We start from the raw sequence: 18,642 nt of genomic DNA on the forward strand, positions 1-18,642 counted from the left end.
TGTTAACTGAAATGAAATGAACCTTATTGTAAAGTGCTACCCTTATAGTTTGTGTTCATCTTTTTAACGTGATATATGTATTTTTGTCTTTTAAATTATTTGTTTTTAATCTTAAATTGTTTTTATAATTATTAAAAATATATGCATATTAGTTTTGTTTATTGTTCATTTTTCCCCATACATCTGTTTTGATTTTGATTATGATTTCTAATAACCATTTGAACCACTTTGAATAACCATTGTATAATCTGATAATTAAATTAATTTTTAAAAAGTTTTATTTTAGTATCTTTGAAATACTAGTTTTTGTTAATATTTAGATTATATTTTATTATTTTGTTTTTAAAATGAAAAGGTTTTATTTTAGTATCGAGATACTATTATAGTTTGTGTAAAGACTTTGAATTTAATTTTATTACTTATTTGTTTTTAATACGTTTTAATTTGTTATCGTTATTAAAAATATTTTATTTTAGTGTTCAGATACTATCATAATTTTCTTAATATTTTCAATTACATTTTTTTTTATAATTTGTTTTCACTTTAATTTTAGTGAAAGTTTTAGTACTTTGTTGTTTTTTATTTTTGTTATAGTTTTTATTGATTTAAATGTATTGTATTAGTTTTAGTTTATTAAGTTTTAGTTATTTTAGTGAAATAAACGAAAATGAGAAATGTTGCCTTGGCAATATATAATTTTATATATAATAATATATATATAATTTTATTTCAGTTAGTGCTTTCAGTTAATGTTAGTAAACAATGACACAGTTGCCATTTTTGGGTTAACTATCCCTCTGTTTTCTCTCTATGCTGTCTAGGAGGACGATGAGGGCCGTCTGACCGTATGAGATCCAGGAGAGCATCGGCGGAGCTCATGATGGGTTTCCCACTGTCCTCAGAGTCTTCCTTCTGTGCCATTCCGCCCGGATGGATGATTAACACCATGACGATTCCCACCACCACGGCCAGGAATGTGGTCCACAGGTAGTAAGAGACGGTGATGAGACCCAGACGACTGGAACACTTCGCATCCAGCGCAGCCAGACCTGACATCAGACTGATGGAGAGCAGACAGAGACATGCTCGTGTGTAAGATATGGTAAAGACGAAAAGGGGTTTTCAAGCATCAAAACAATAAACATTTAATACGGCTTTAATTATAGTTTTTCCACAGAATGTGTCCTTTTTTTTTCTGAGCAATAAATATATTTTTTTATGCATTTTTACCATGATTAACAAAAGACACCCACTAAAATGTCATTCAGTATAACAATAGTTCATATCCCAATAAATCCTGTCAGTCATATTTAGAACAATAATTAGATGACATTAAAATACTCTATTTAAGGATCACAGTGCAGGCCTAAAATACTAAAATGTAATTTTAAATCTTTGCCAATCTTTGCCACTTTCCTTCAAACCACCAGGTGCAATTTAGTATGATCACTTTTTCTTGTACATGTATTTTTACAGTTTCATTTTTACAGAAATATATCTGTTACGCTGAATGATGATGGAACATTATTTCACCCATATTTTAACATTTCATTTCTCAAAAGCTGTTTGAAACAGACACTTTACTTGCATTTAATATGCTTTCTATGTACAGTATATATAATCAAATCTAATTTGATGGGTGTGTGTGTGTGTGTGTATACTACCATTAAAAAGTGCTATCAGTAAGATTTTTTGAAAGGTGTCTCTCATGCTCACCAAGGCATTTATTGCTCGAAAATACAGTCAAAACAGCAATATCCTGAAATATTATTAGAATTTAAAATGTAATTTATGACACAAAGTTGAATTTTCAGCATCATTACTCCAGTCTTCAGTGTCACATGATCTTCAGAAATCATTCTAATATGCTGATTTGCTGCTCAAGAAACATTTCTGATTATTAGCAGTGTTGAAAATCTTCATATTTTTCATATAACATTATACATTTTTGTATACAAGTTCAAAAAGATCAGCATTTATTTGAAACAGAAATCTTTTGTAAATTATAAATGTCCTTACTGTCACTTTTGATCAATTTAATGCATCCTGGCTGAATAAAAGGATCCATTTCTCATTTATATAAATATAAATTAAGTTGTTTTGATTTATTATTTTGTACTTATTTTTTTTTTTTTTTATTTTTTTTTTTTATTTTTTTTGTAGTTTTTTTAAATATATATATTATTTATTTGATTTAATTACATGGTTTTATTCCACTGCACAATCTGAAGTTATTTTGTAGCTGAACACATTATAATTTGACCTCTCAAGGCCTTTGAACTGGACTAGTTCAGGCACCTATAAAAAGCCCAACGCTGTCGTCCACATGTTTTCATCTCTCTGGGCACAGAGCTAAATCTCACTACAACACGAGCAGTCAGTCAGTCATCACACAAAAGCTGCCAGATTAACGTGTGTGAGAGAGAGAAGGTGCCCTCTAAACAGCTGCTCCATCAGCCACAGATTACATATTAATGACTGCAGCAGAAACATTGTTGTTTTGCATTTACATGATGTCATTTCTTGCACTGGATGGCTTCTTTTCTCAATATTAGATGATTTTGAGTAGAGTAACGTTTTGATGTAAAGTCATATATGTGGATGTTGAACTGTGAGGATAAAATTAAATTTGTATTCTGGTCTTTTCTTAATATCTATATTTTATATTATATCCTTTGAATTGGACTAGTAAGAAAGCACCTAGCAACTGTGTAGCAATATCTTGCTCCTTCAAACCTCAGGACACTTCACTGAGCTCTCAGTTGTGTTTCATTCTAATATAAATTTTGTCTTGCATTGCTTACAATTACAGTCATAAGTCAATAGTTGTCATACAGTAAGGCAAGGGCGTAGAATTTACTTGGGACGCTAGGGACATGTCCCTACCAATATCCAGCGACTACTACAATAATTATGATCAAACAATTAAATATAGGCCTATGTAACCACTGTTGTAATTTCAGCTGCATCTGAAATAGGTTGTACCACTGATATTACCTGAGAAGTTAAAGTAAATATGCTAGAAAACCACACGCTAAGAACATAAAAGGGAGCAGAAGTGTTTAAAACATACAGGTACAGATCAGCTGAATGATAAAGTTTACCCACTTTAACTGTATGTTCTTAAACTGAATGTAATGATGACAAAATCTTGTGTTATACTTAACGATTTGTAATTGTACATGCATTTGTATTTTTAAATAATGTGAGGAGCATGCATGAATATGGCTAAGAATCTGGATATAAGATTTAAAGTTATACATTAAAATAGGAAAAAAGCAGTTGAGTCGACTTAAAATATTAAAGCAACCAGCTGCAAAGCTTTTTTGAGTTTACTGAACTTTTTTTGTGTACAGGAATACACAAATTGTGCCAACTCATTTTTTAATGTTTGACTAGTAGTACACTCAACTTAAACTAGTAGTTTTAGTGAACTTTTATATATGATTTGGCAAAGCTTCATCCACTGAAGCTGAATAAACTCTGAAATGCTTTGCAACTGGTTGCTTTATTTTTTTAAGTTAACTCAACTTTTTTTTTTTTTATAGTGAATAGACACTATTTTGGGGTCAAAGCAGTAGCAGGTTGAATGTTTGTGTTGGACATAAAGACACTTGCAAACAAAAGAGCAATTTACCTAAACAACAGAACAACAGTATAACCACAGTATATGACCACAGTATAAAAGGATGCCGGGAAAATATGTCATCAGCTTGCATCCAAAGCATGGCAAGAAAAGACGACGCAGTGTCTTGGGAACCATGGTTACATGCATAACTTGAGATGTTTCCTTATGAGGGAACTCGAACTGCGTCCTCTAGCGTTCACTATGGGGAATGAAATACCCATGCTGCCATGCTGAGGGGAATGCATGCCAAGTACCAAGGTGAGCAATAAGTACCAAGCCTACTGCGTAGCCATAGAAGTTGCCCCTTGGCAACTGTTAGTGATGATATCCCCTTCAACCAAAGGCCTGAGCTACAAACCCGATTCCAAAAAAGTTGGGACACTGTACAAATTGTGAATAAAAAAGGAATGGAATAATTTACAAATCTCATAAACTTATATTTTAATCACAATAGAATATAGATAACATATCAAATGTTGAAAGTGAGGCATTTTGAAATGTCATGCCAAATATTGGCTCATTTTGGATTTCATGAGAGCTACACATTCCAAAAAAGTTGGGACAGGTAGCAATAAGAGGCCGGAAAAGTTAAATGTACATATAAGGAACAGCTGGAGGACCAATTTGCAACTTATTAGGTCAATTGGCAACATGATTGGGTATAAAAAGAGACTCTCAGAGTGGCAGTGTCTCTCAGAAGTCAAGATGGGCAGAGGATCTAAACTGCCGGCTAAAACTCTATAGGTCAAAAAAGAAGCCATATCTAAACAGGATCCAGAAGCACAGGTGTTTTCTCTGGGCCAAGGCTCATTTAAAATGTACTGTGGCAAAGTGGAAAACTGTTCTGTGGTCAGACGAAATTAAAATTTGAAGTTCTTTTTGGAAAACTGGGACGCCATGTCATCCGGACTAAAGAGGACAAGGACAACCCAAGTTGTTATCAGCACTCAGTTCAGAAGCCTGCATCTCTGATGGTATGGGGTTGCATGAGTGCGTGTGGCATTGGGCAGCTTACACATCAGGAAAGGCACCATCAATGCTGAAAGGTATATCCAAGTTCTAGAACAACGTATGCTCCCATCCAGACGTCGTCTCTTTCAGGGAAGACTTTGCATTTTCCAACATGACAATGCCAGACCACATACTGCATCAATTACAACTTCATTGCTGCATAGAAGAAGGATCCGGGTACTGAAATGTCCAGCCTGCAGTCCAGATCTTTCACCCATAGAAAACATTTGGCGCATCATAAAGAGGAAAATGCGACAAAGAAGACCTAAGACAGTTGAGCAACTAGAAGCCTGTGTTAGACAAGAATGGGACAACATTTCTATTCCTAAACTTGAGCAACTTGTCTCCTCAGTCCCTAGACGTTTGCAGACTGTTATAAAAAGAAAAGTGGATGCCACACAGTGGTAAACATTGCCTTGTTCCAACTTTTTTGAGATGTGTTGATGCCATGAAATTTAAAATCAACTTCTTTTTCCCTTAAAATGATACGTTTTCTCAGTTTTAAACATTTGATATGTCATCTATGTTGTATTCTGAATAAAATATTGAAATTTGAAACATCCACATCATTGCATTCCGTTTTTATTCACAATTTGTACAGTGTCCCAACTTTTTTGGAATCGGTTTTGTACATACCCAAAATGACCAGTTGAAGTGGGAAACATTTGTCATGGTATCACTGAAGATACACGTCTAGAGTGGGACCCAAGGTGAGAACCGGGGTCTGAACCACACGTGGACCCCAGGAGCTAAACACATTTCATTCAAGTGCTAGATTCCCTTGGAAATTCTGCAAGAACAGAAACCGCTGCCGCTAAAGTGTCGCTATGAGATTGTTCAACTCCCACAAGAGGCAAACTACAAAATATTCACCTATATACTGTGTAAGTAATCTGACGCTAACATGGCACAGCTGGGCATGTTTGCATGCGGTCCATCCTATTGTTCAAGGTCATAACCCTGATGAGCATTGTGGGTAATCCGTATCTAGCCGCAGTGACATTTCAATCTGGACTTGCGTGCTGATGGATTTATTAAGGAAATATCAAATCTATTTGTCTCTCTTTATCTGCTCCTGTTTACAGTGTGAGCTTTGACCCTCACCGACCCTCATCAGTGGAGAGGAAATAATCATAGAAATATGAAACATATTTTCAATTTATTCTTAATATTACACTTCAAAATACATGAATGTCACTGCATTATGATAACATGTGCCATTTATGAGTGCAATTTATTTTAATGGAACATTGCACAAACAAACACTTAAAAAAAAAATTTACACATGCATTGGCCTTTAAATACATAAAACACTAAATATAGTGTACAAAATGCAATGCAATGACGTTCAGACATTTTTAAGACTCTTCAAACAATTGCTCTGCCATGACAGTAGTAGGAGGAAAGTCTTGCAGCAATGCGGGGAATGTCACGCATATATCCGTGTATTGTTGAACAAAACAATGGCTGAATTAATGTTTGCATAGCTAAAAGTGTTCGTGCACTTGTACAAAGTAATGTTTTGTAATGGCCTCTGTTTTGATGAATTGCAACATGTTGCTTTCAATGTCTACAACAATACATTTATAACCCATAAAGTTGAGTCATGTCCCAAATGCTGAACTTTCTAGCATAGGACTAAATACATACTTTATGTTTGCAAACACCTTGTGCCTTTGCATGGCATAAATTACATCTTTTTTTTTATCATTGCATGTTTCTGATGGATAAAAGAATATATAAGACGTTTAGATCTATTTACATATAATTTTAGGGGGAAAATTATGCCTTTCGTGTCTTTTTTAAATGTCACATCCCACACATCTTCACAGAGAGCAATGTACCTGGCCTCTTTTCATGTGAGAGGGAAGAAAGACTATCGTCTGGCAGTCAGTGGCTGATTGTACGCCTCAGTGGGTCGACTTCAAAACAACAAATCCCCTCTGAAGCTCTGAGCCGCCTGACAGCCAGATCAGCGGTGTGACGTGACCCGAGATTTAGCTTCCACAAATATCTGCATGCACAACCAAATGAAGTGTGTGGCTGGAGATATGGCCAGACAAACAGGACAGCTGACTTTATTTACCTCTCTTAATTGTTTTGTGAAACTTGTTCAAGCTATTTCACTTTTTCAAAATAAAACATAAAATTGACATATATTGACAAATATAATAACCAAATCACTCAATGTAAATTTTCTCTTTATTATTTATACAAAAATAATATAATTTTATTATGAAAATTATAAAATGTGTATTATATGTGTGTGTGTGTGTGTGTGTGTGTGTGTGTGTGTGTGTGTGTGTGTTTGCGCATGTGTTTATGTGTATAAATACAATGAAATATTGTTACATTAAATTAAATGTATTATAATACCTGTATATACTGTATATGAAATATTATATATATATATATATATATATATATATATATATATATATATATATATATATATATATATATATAATATTTCATATACAGTCTATTATATGTCTATTATACACGAATCTTAACAACATCAAAACTCTTCCAATAATGAAAGAAAGGCGGATTTCCTGAAAAAAAAAAAGTCTTATGAACAGATAAGTTGCTTATATAATATATATGCTGCTTTTGTTTGGACTTGTTGAAATGAATTGTTTAAAAAAAAAAAAAAAGCCTGACAATGCTGTACATAATGATCGCTATTCAAAACAGTGGAAAATATAACTTGGCAATGCCATTTATAGGCAAACAGAGCAGTAACTGGTTTAGAGATTTTGAAAGATTTGATACCTACATAAACATTGTTTTGTTAACCTAGTCAGTACAATAAGTGTGATGCTAGGCAAACTATGTTGATCCCATAAAATTTATTATGGGTTCTGTCATTTACCCGTTTGCTTGAAAACTCTCTTCGACTCGAGGTTCAGTTGTTGTGGCCAGAGACATATAAAATATTTTATATGTCTATGGTTGTGGCTTCTAACTAATTTCACTGCATATAATAGTAACCTGACCTTCTTTTCTTGATTTGGTTATGACGTTGGCTAAACACGCACGGATGAATGATGAAAGCATGCAGTTTCTGGGGAAATCCGGCCCGACAACTTTAAAATATAAATAATGATTATAGGCTTACTGTAGTGATTTAGGGTAAGGCAAAATGCGTATGTGTGTTTGAGAAGTAGGCTATCTATAAAGGAGGAGTGACTGGTGATAGTTTCTGAATTTGATTGTGAGGATTTTCACTGAAGGATTTCTTGAGGTAATGACATGATAAATTCACCTCCATAACTGTGCTGGAAAAAGAATTTAATTTATTGAGAGCTGCTTTCCATCTCATTCGGCTCTGTCCTCCACTCAAAAATGACGCACAGTTTCTCTCTGTGTGTGTGTGTGTTTTGACACCCTTATTGTGGTATTTCTACATGCAAATCAAAGCTGTGAATTGTTTGAGGGTGTGTGGATAAAATTTTCAGAATTGGTCAGAAAGAATGATATTTTTTCAATAATTTCAACCAAGCAGGTAAATATGTTTAATGTAAAATAAATAAATAAAATAATAATATAATAAAACACACACACACACACACACACACACACACACACACACACACACACACACACACACACAAGTGCAGGTCATATAATTAGAATATCATCAAAAAGTTGATTTATTTCACTAATTACATTCAAAAGGTGGAACTTGTATATTATATTCATTTATTACACACAGACTGATATATTTAAAATGTTTATTTCTTTTAATTTTAAAGATTATAACTGACAACTAAGGAAAATCCCAAATTCAGTATCTCAGAAAATTTGAATATTACTTAAGACCAATACAAGGAAAGGATTTTTAGAAATCTTGGCCAACTGAAAGGTATGAACATGAAAAGTATGAGCATATACAGCACTCAATACTTAGTTGGGGTTCCTTTTGTCTGAATTACTGCAGCAATGCGGCGTGGCATGGAGTCGATCAGTCTGTGGCACTGCTCAGGTGTTATGAGAGCCCAGGTTGCTCTGATAGTGACCTTCAGCTCTTCTGCATTCTTGGGTCTGGCATATCGCATCTTCCTCTTCACAATACCCCATAGATTTTATATGGGGTTAGGGTCAGGCGAGTTTGCTGGCCAATTAAGAGCAAGGAATACCATGGTCCTTAAACCAGGTACTGGTAGCTTTGGCACTCTGTGCAGGTGCCAAGTCCTGTTGGAAAATGAAATTTGCATCTCCATAAAGTTGGTCAGCAGCAGGAAGCATGAAGTGCTCTAAAACTTCCTGGTATACGGCTGCGTTGAACTTGGACCTCAGAAAACACAGTGGACCAACACCAGCAGATGACATGGCACCCCAAAAACATCACTGACTGTGAAAACTTTACACTGGACCTCAAGCAATGTGGATTGTGTGCCTCTCCTCTCTTCCTCCAGACTCTGGGACCCTGATTTGCAAAGGAAATGAAAAATTTACTTTCAGAGAACATAACTTTGGACCACTCAGCAGCAGTCCAGTCCTTTTTGAAGCGAGACGCTTCTGATGCTGTCTGTTGTTCAAAAGTGGCTTGACACAAGGAATGCGACAGCTGAAACCAATGTCTTGCATGTCTGTGTGTAGTGGTTCTTGAAGCACTGACTCCAGCTGCAGTCCACTCTTTGTGAATCTCCCCCACATTCTTGAAAGGGTTTTGTTTCACAATCCTCTCCAGGGTGCGGTTATCCCTATTGCTGGTACATTTTTTTCTACCACATCTTTTCCTTCTTTTCGCCTCTTTATTATTGTGCTTGGACACAGAGCTCTGTGAACAGCCAGCCTCTTTTGCAATGACCTTTTGTGTCTTGCCCTCCTTGTGCAAGGTGTCAATGGTCGTCTTTTGGACAACTGTCAAGTCAGCAGTCTTCCCCATGATTGTGTAGCCTACAGAACTAGACTGAGAGACCATTTAAAGGCCTTTGCAGGTGTTTTGAGTTAATTAGCTGATTAGAGTGTGGCACCAGGTGTCTTCAATATTGAACCTTATATTGAACCACAATATTCTAATTTTCTGAGATACTGAATTTGGGATTTTCCTTAGTTGTCAGTTATAATCATCAAAATTAAAAAGAATAAACATTTGAAATATATCAGTCTGTGTGTAATGAATTAATATAATATATAAGTTTCACTTTTTGAATGGAATTAGTGAAATAAATCAACTTTTTGATGATATTCTAATTATATGACCAGCACCTGTATATAAAGCAGCAATAAACGTTTTCAGTCAGCAAGATTTCTGAAGGATCATGTGACACTTCAGATTGATAAAGATGCTGAAAATTCACAGGATTAAAGAAAATTAGAATATTGTGAAAAGGTTCAATATTGAAGACACCTGACGCCACACTCTAATCAGCTAATTAACTCAAAACACCTGCAAAGGCCTTTAAATGGTCTCTCAGTCTAGTTCTGTAGGCTACACAATCATGAGGAAGTCTGCTGACTTGACAGTTGTCCAAAAGACGATCATTGACACCTTGCACAAGGAGGGCAAGACACAAAAGGCCATTGCAAAAGAGGCTGGCTTCAAAAATGTGGGGGAGATTCACAAAGAGTGGACTGCAGCTGGAGTCAGTGCTTCAAGAACCACTACACACAGACGTATACAAGACATGGGTTTCAGCTGTCACATTCTTTGTGTCAAGCCACTTTTGAACAACAGACAGCGTCAGAAGCGTCTCGCTTCAAAAAGAACTGGACTGCTGCTGAGTGGTCCAAAGTTATGTTCTCTGAAAGTAAATTTTGCATTTCCTTTGGAAATCAGGGTCCCAGAGTCTGGAGGAAGAGAGGAGAGGCACACAATCCACGTTGCTTGAGGTCCAGTGTAAAGTTTCCACAGTTAGTGATGGTTTGGGGTTGAATGTCATCTGCTGGTGTTGGTCCACTGTGTTTTCTGAGGTCCAGGGTCATCGCAGCCGTATACCAGGAAGTTTTAGAGCTCTTCATGCTTCCTGCTGCTGACCAACTTTATGGAGATGCAGATTTCATTTTCCAACAGGACTTGGCACCTGCACACAGTGTCAAAGCTTCCAGTACCTGGTTTAAGGACCATGGTATCCCTGCTCTTAATTGGCCAGCAAACTCGCCTGACCCTAACCCCATATAAAATCTATGGGGTATTGTGAAGAGGAAGATGCGATATGCCAGACCCAAGAATGCAGAAGAGCTGAAGGTCACTATCAGAGCAACCTGGGCTCTCATAACACCTGAGCAGTGCCACAGACTGATCGACTCCATGCCACGCCGCATTGCTGCAGTAATTCAGGCAAAAGGAGCCCCAACTATGTATTGAGTGCTGTACATGCTCATACTTTTCATGTTCATACTTTTCAGTTGGCCAAGATTTCTAAAAATCCTTTCTTTGTATTGGTCTTTAGTAATATTCTAATTTTCTGAGATACTGAATTTGTGATTTTCCTTAGTTGTCAGTTATAGTCATCAAAATTAAAGGAAATAAACATTTGAAATATATCAGTCTGTGTGTAATAAATGAATATAATATACAAGTTCCACTTTTTGAATGGAATTAGTGAAATAAATCAACTTTTTGATGATATTCTAATTATATGACCAGCACCTGTACATACCAACCAACATACACTTTGTGTGTGTGTGTGTGTGTGTGTGTGTGTGTGTGTTGCACAGAGGAAGGCTAATTTGGATCAACATGAGGATGAAAAAAAGCCATTACAGATCTCATTTTTATGTGCACTCTCCATGTGGTGTAAATGTAGTGTGAACTGACTCGTGCAAATTAGAGTTTTCATAATACTTTATGAATCTCAGTAGAAAAAAATCACAGATGCAGTACAAACCGTTCACATGCACCACTCAAGGCGGCGGCTGAACAGAGGTTCACTGCAATGTCAGACCCCACTGAATCTGTAGAAATTGTTTTCACTGGCTCCAGTGCTCTCCCTTTGTTAAGGGGGTCACACTGTCATACTGCATCATTTGAAAAGTTCATCATATGCACTTCTATAGTATGGCTTTGTGTATTGAATAGTTGACATGATTGGTATATATATTTAGTTTCATTTTTATTTATTTATTTATTTATTTATTTTTGTGCCAAATACATTTCACTTTTAAGAACAAGCGACTACATTAGCATCTGATCTACTCAGTGGAGGAAGATATTGCCTGTTAAACAGTTTACAAGACTAAAAGCCACTAGATTATGGAAATGCGTCATATTTGCGTATTTTGATTAAAAATACTTAACTGCCAAGATCTTGAAATCAGATTTACTGGCATCAGTTACTGGCTCTCACTATGTCTTAGAAGATATTCATCAATACCAGACTCGGAAAGAAAGAATAAAAGAGCTGTAAAATCATGTCTAGTGTAAAAATGAGACTTAAATCAATAGTTCGTTTCAGTTTTAACAAAAAGGCACTTTTCCAGATGATGTTCCCGTGAACTGATACTTTTATATCTTACACTGTACCATTAAAAATGATAAATATAGCTCTGCTTTAAAAATACTTGCACAATACATTCAGTTATAAATTCTAGAATACTGCATTATTTAAAAAAATAAATAAATTAATTAAGCAGGCACATGACCTCGCATCAAGTTATGTTCTTGTTAATCATGGTTGTTTAAAATCTAATTTTGTGTAAAATTATCTTATCATTTGACACTATGATTGAATACCCAGTCAAGATGATGTTAAAAGTCGTGCCTGACATTATTTCTGATTCATCCATTACACTACAAATTAAAGGTCAAGTACATTTCATATTGGGATACATAATGCAGTTTTACTGTTTCTGCCTGTATCTTTTTCTGTTTCCAGCTTTCAGAGGAAACACATTCAGTTTCAGCTGTAAAGCAGCTCTGTAAAAGGTAGTTTAATTGTTCAGCTCAATTTGTTTAAGTTAATTTCAATGAAGTTCATCAATTATGAAATGAGTTCAATTCAGCTATAAGCAACTTTACAGAAGACAATAGTGTTATTTTTCGGCTCAAATCATTTCAGTGTTGATTAAATTCAGTTCCAGCTCAATTCAATTTAAATTTTGTTCTCATTTGATAGTGTCAGTGCCGTCAGATAGAGGACATTTCTGAATATTAACTGACTTTTAAACCCCAAGAGTGAATTGTAAATTGAACACAGAGAATAAACTGCAGTCTGATGACTTGTAATGCATATTTAAAAGTAATCTGTGAAAACTTTTCTGTTTCCCACTAATTAAAGCCCTCAGAGCATTCGGTATTCTTTACAGATGGATAATTGACAGGATCTTGCTTCATTACTGACGTCAGACCGCTGTTAAACAGCCTGTTTTAGAAAAACCAGCAAACCCTGTCCTCGGTTGATCCATAATGTCAAATACTCACCAAATCCAAAGCTGAAAGTTCATCCTGCGGCCGTGACCACGCATGCAGACACAACACGAATTGTATGAAGACAATTATGTTCAATCTGACATGTTTTTATGCCAACAAACGAATAAATAATGGGCATTTCAGTCTCAAGACGTCAAGTGCACTTGTGGTTTACAACAAAGACTTGCAAGAGAGATTTTCAACCGAGAGAAGTTATTAGAGGCTATAATAAGCAAGACCATAGAGGGTAACCGGAGAAGCAGTAAACACTCCAAACTGCATCAAACAATTTTCTTTCTTAGAGTCTTCACATTGACTTTATAATTCATCTAATGCATCAGACGGATGCTAAAATGGGTAAGAATAACCTAGCTGGTTTACTTCCATCCCTCAGTTTCACTGGTGACAAACAGAACTCTACAATGGACAAAAGTGATGCAAAATTTACGTAAATCAATAACAGACAGATGCTAACGGAAGCCTCGCTATCAAATTACCCGGAGATATTTTACAGTATTTAAATTCTGTGTTTTGTGACTGAGATAGAAAAAGGAGCTTTTCAAACTCAGGGCAAATATTAGTGAAAGTTCTAATGGAGTGTTTGATGATAAAGAGTCAAAGGTCAAAACAGTCTCAATGTTTGATTGCATGACTGAGTATCACTTTTGCACATCACTTGTCCACAAACCATGATAATTTTTCCTGGCATAGCCAAAACTCTTGTAAATTGTGCTTTTACTCATTACTAACTTTGCCGAATTAGTTCATTTGGATAAATTATGTAAGTTATACATTTTATGTTTCTTTTTTATTTGAATTGTTACCATTAAGAGTAAACTTATCTGTTCAAACAATACTGTATTTAATGCTGTCACCGGAGATGGAAAGTAACAAAGTACAAATTCTCGTTACTGTTCTTAAGTAGATTTTTCTGGTATCAGTACTTTACTTCACTATTTATTTTTCTAACTTTTTACTTTCACTCCTTACATTTTTACACACATATCTGTACTTTCTACTTCTTACCTTTACAAAACAGGTTTGTTACTTAATTATCTGTATTTTCGCCAAAATAAATCACTAATAAATCATAAATCGGTTAGTCTTGACTGGCAACGCTCTGATTCTCATGCACGCTTCCCTCTCCACATCTCTGCCAAAAGCTTTTGATCAGAGTAATCAGTGCGAGAGACTCGAGAATGGTGGAGCAGAGAGGCAAAACTACTGATCTGTTCAGGACTTCAAGTGTAGGTCAGTTTCATCTGTAAATAGGCTACTATAGTTCTGTCTTTGTCGACTTTAAGCAGCGCCTGAATTTCGGAGCAGGATTTGGTTTTGCGTTTATAATGCAGGAATTTCATGGAAACATTTCTGCACTATAGCATACAGTAGATTGAATCCAAACAGATTATAAGAGCAGTTCAGTCATTTTAAAACTTTCCGTGAGACGTAATTTCACAAAATAATAATAATAATAATAATAATAATAATAATAATAATAATAATAATAATAATAATAATAATAATACAATAGCACAACAGTACAACATGTTAACAACATGCAATTTATACATTTTTTTCTTGCATGTCATATGTGGGGCTCCGTGTGTAAGAAATGATCTTGCTTCAGTTTTAGTCTTAGTTTGTGACAGGCTGATACATATCTTGCTGCTGTTGTGATTATTTTGGAATTTTCCCCTAAAATGTGACTTAATTTTTCTGCATTCTGGTTTAATTTGTTGGAATGTGGGGAAATGTGCAGATCTAATGTTGTGATAGTAATCACAGTGCAGTAAGAAATGTTCCTCTGTTTCCAGCTCTTTCTGCGAGCACAGTGAACACAGTCTCTGTTCTCGGGGCTGCCATTTCTGCCTGTGTCGTCCTCTCTCTATAGCCAGACTGTGATCACTCAGTCTGTATTTTATTTGTGTCTTTCTAAATTTGGGCTCTTTTACATAGCTCAGGTATTCTGCTGGTTTGTAGTCTCTTTTCAGGTGTAAATTTTTCAGCTCCATCTTCTTTTGTATTTTTTTTTGCATCTTTAGAGGCAATGTAATTTAGTTTCTCTCTCTCTCTAAATTCCACAAATGGCCTCACATCCATAGTAAACTATGGTAACCAGTGGTGCCTGCATCTGTACACACTGTGCGTACCATGAGTGCTCTGAGCCGAGAAACATTTTCCTTGCGAATATTTTAGCAGTAATTACCTTTTTGTGTCCCGTATTTCTGTCGGATGAACCAGCGATGCCAATCATTCAGGATTTAATCATTCTTTTGAGTCAGTTCTCTCTTTTCGATGAACTGGCCAAACACACTTGGACCGCTCTTTCGCTGAATCATATTGCCTTCCCCTGGCCACCGGTCTGAAATTAACGGTGACTTGAGGCAAAAATGCCACCAAACTGGACAAAAATGCCCCTGCTCATACATTCATTAGCTAACAAAATGTAAGTTCTTTTGTATTAAGGTATTTATATGACATGAGGTCCCATTCCTGTGTGAAACTAAAACAGGAAGTAGTAATGGCTACTTTTTTACTTAAGTACAAGTCAGAGCCCATTCTTCTTTACTTTAACTTGAGTAAAAAAGTGTAGTCAATACTTCAACTTTTACCAGAGTATTTTTAAACATAAGTATCTGTACTTCTACTTGAGTGAAGGATGATTTGTCATCTCTGGTTGTCACTTGAACTGGTTTGTGCAAGACAAAGATGGAATTCATAAACTAAATAAATACATTTCCCAGCTGATCGATTAAGAATTATACACATTTTTTTTACTACAAGTTTTTGTAAATGTTGTGCTTAAATATACAAATTAGTCATTATTAATTAAATATGCACCAATTTCTAGAACATACTGAATTTCTAGAATATGACCATAAAATAAGTAGATTTAGTGTAAAAATATAGTAATTAAAAAAAAAAGAAAAAGAAAAAGAAAATAAAAAATTGATAGATTAAACATTCACGAAAATAATCGTTTGTTACAGCCCTGCTTTTTTTTATTATTATTTTTTTTTACAACAGCCAGAAAAAAAAAACAGCAAAAAAAAAAAAAAAAAAAAAAAAAAAAAAAAAAAAAAAAAACATTTTCATCATGTTTTTAAGAATAAAGTGTTATACAAATAAGTGTGAATCTTAACAAAAAAAAGTAATTTTTCTTACCTTAATGACAGATATATGTACATGCTTATATATATGTTTTAGGCATAAATTCATTTCATTTTGATAATTTTATCAGAAATGTTATTTTTTTCTGCAGTGCATTAAGCTCAATGCATCAATGCATATAATTTCAAAGACTTCAAATGTTTGTTGTTTTAGGTTACCAATGTAAGTAATGCAGCCTTTCTAAAATATTGTCATTAATTTGATATTTCAAAATTATAGTGATAAACATTATTTTAAAATATCAAAATATAAGTCTTACCACCCTACCATTTCTGTTTTTTTTTTTTTTTTTTTTTTTTTTACAAAGATATATCAATGGAAGTAAAATTGGTTGGGAATGCATTTCATGTTGACTTTAAAGTCTGACACTTTCATGTCCCACAAATTATTTTGTCCCAAATACTGGAACAAAAACATTACAATTTTCAATTATGGTTCTTCAAATCAGGACAGAAACTTTTCAGACATTGATTATTTACATCAAACCAGAGATTTTAATGAGTGCTTCTCAGAAGTTGTGAAATGAATTTCTGTATAAATATGAGGTGTTCGTTACAAGATAATCTTAACTGAACTAGACATACTGCCACATTTTAATCTAATCAGGAGAAAAAAGAAAATACTAGAGAACTATTATGCAGGAACATGATCTGGATTTGAGTATGGCATTCTTTCTGCATGATAAAAAACATTTCATGAGCTGAACAGAAAAATGCACATATATTAACTATATTTCAGAAAAAAAATTAAGTATTTATAGATTGTTCTCTAATTTTGATCTCCACTGTATATATATGATATATGAATGGTCATATGAATACCAGGATGTGCTCTTCTCCTTACTTGTGTGAGATACTTTAAATATAAACATATCAGGAGCTCTGCGCTTCCAGGAACTGAATGGGATTTTCTCCTAAATGGTGTCAGTGGACTGTTTCCATTGATGCCAGACCCTTTACCACACTGCTTTGCAGTTCACACTCCTCTCTGCATCAGTGGACCAATGTTTATGTCTTAACATTTCAAGTTTATGGCTGTGTTAAACACATCATCAAATCATACTTTTTATCTTTTATTCTGAGATTATGTGCTTTGAAAGTTTCATAACATGGCCAGCCATATTTCACTATACCAATACACAGAAACCAGGGGTCACTTATTTGGGGCTTGTTTTGTCATATCTGGTTGCTTATTTTTCTAGTAAGATTGCAGATAATTGCAATGCAGCTGGGTATTTGTGTAAAGGGTATTTGTTGTGAGCATGATGCACATGGCTAAATCAAGAAAGGCTCTTAATTTAGCACAGCTGTACCAATTTGTTTAATGACAAAGAAATTGGTTTATTAAAATGAGCTGATGGCAGGCGTGTGAGATGAAGCCAGGATCGCTGGGTTAGTATACTTTGTTTTTGTACATGGTTTTCTAGTAGGGTCAAGCTAGTTTAAGTGGCTGACCAGATTGATCAATAGTGGCAGTTAAGACATTTATAATGTTATCTAAGATTTGTATTTATAACTTTCAATTCATCAAAAAAAAAAAAAAAGTAAAAATCAGTTTCCACAAAAATATGAAGCAGCACAACTGTTTTCTTGATGTTTTTCACAAAATGTTTCTTGAGCAGCAAATCAGCATATTAAGAATGATTTCTGAAGGATCATGTGACACTGAAGACTGGAGTAATGATGCTGAAAATTCAGCTTTCACAACATTACTGTTTTTACTGTATTTTTGGTCAAATACTTTTGAACGGTAGTGTAGCACAAACATAAATATAATTTTTCAAGCTAGGAATGAAGATCTACAGACATAAAATCAGCTTGTTGTCCATCGAGAGCATTATCAAGTCTTACCTTGACACGACCAGAGGCAAAATCAACATCTTCAACATCCTCATCAGCAGCTCTCCAGGAAACTGGAAGTATTTCACTTCCTAGAGTAGAAAAGAGAGACAACAATCAACAAAACACTGACCAGTCACAACTTTCAAAGGAGAAAATGTTGAATATAAACATGTGAGAGAATACTTGATATGGCTTGGTGGATTTGGCCTCAAGGCTACTTTTCTAGTTTTCTGGAAAAGATGATTGTGTAAAAGCAGTCAGGCTTTCTTTGGTATATGGTTGCCCGAAAGCGATATTCATCGGCAAGGCCTTGTTTCAAGATGATCAGATTTTGCTTTCATATGAAAGGGCCATCAGACATCGAGTTGAGGTTTTGAATTTTAACATTCCCAGAAATGATCCAAAGACAATAAGGTTGCCAATTGAGAAATTACAATATAAGAAGTCTAATCAGGTGGCTCTGCTGTTGTTGTGTTGGGGTCAATTTTCAAACTGCTTGAACTCTGATTAAACTGTTTATTTCTTAAAAAATGTTTATTTAAAAAAAAAAAAATGTAGCTTGTCAAACTATAAAATAAATTACATGAGGATTTATGAAATTTGGGAATTATTTTCTAAATCATAAAAAA

The 18,642-nt window shown here is 34.7% G+C and overlaps 1 pseudogene; it reads right to left on the reverse strand.

The window, feature by feature from the left end:
- Positions 1–18,642, reverse strand: part of LOC109058932 — a 63,954-nt pseudogene that overhangs the window by 20,316 nt on the left and 24,996 nt on the right.

Source organism: Cyprinus carpio, chromosome A23, assembly GCF_018340385.1.
Source record: "Cyprinus carpio isolate SPL01 chromosome A23, ASM1834038v1, whole genome shotgun sequence".
Classification (NCBI taxonomy): domain Eukaryota; kingdom Metazoa; phylum Chordata; class Actinopteri; order Cypriniformes; family Cyprinidae; genus Cyprinus; species Cyprinus carpio.